The following is a 629-nucleotide window of genomic DNA, read 5'->3' as shown; positions in this document are numbered from 1 at the left end:
TGTGCCTCCAGATGTTGTTGGACCACAACTCCCATCAGCCTCAGCCAGCATTGCCAATGGTCAGGAAAGATGGGAGTTGTTGTCCAACTTCATCTGGAGGCACACTGGTTGGGAAAGCCTGTTCTAGAGTGTCAGTTGAACTTGGTTGCTACTGAAATTAATAAGACTTAGGTCATGACAGACTTCTCTCATTGATTTCCGTGGTGATGTAAGGTCAACCAACTTCCAGTCTGGATTTAACACAATCTTTTTAGATGGTACATGATACAAGTATATGTCACAGCAAGCACCATCTTAGAAGAGGCATTCTCTCCTCTTCTGTTTGACAGTTGCAGTTTTATATTAAAAAGAATTAACTTTTGAAAAAGTGTTACCACCTCAATCAACGTTTTGAGTTGAATAAAAGGATTTTTATTGAATTCATCTGATTTATTTACCATGCAATCTTCTACATGTCTACTTAGAAGTAATTCCCATTGATTTCATTGGAATTTACTCTCAGGTAAGTGGGTATGGGCCTGCAGCTTGGAGATTACTGTCCTGGCTTTCAGATATTGATTGTACATTCATAATATTTTGCCTCCCTGTCCATTTTATAACCAGCATTAAGAATGGAAATCTAAGAACTG

This window comes from Rhineura floridana, chromosome 2 (genome assembly GCF_030035675.1).
Source record: "Rhineura floridana isolate rRhiFlo1 chromosome 2, rRhiFlo1.hap2, whole genome shotgun sequence".
Taxonomy (NCBI): Eukaryota; Metazoa; Chordata; class Lepidosauria; order Squamata; family Rhineuridae; genus Rhineura; species Rhineura floridana.
The sequence above is the reverse complement of the archived record's forward strand: the minus strand, read 5'-3'. Positions refer to the sequence as shown.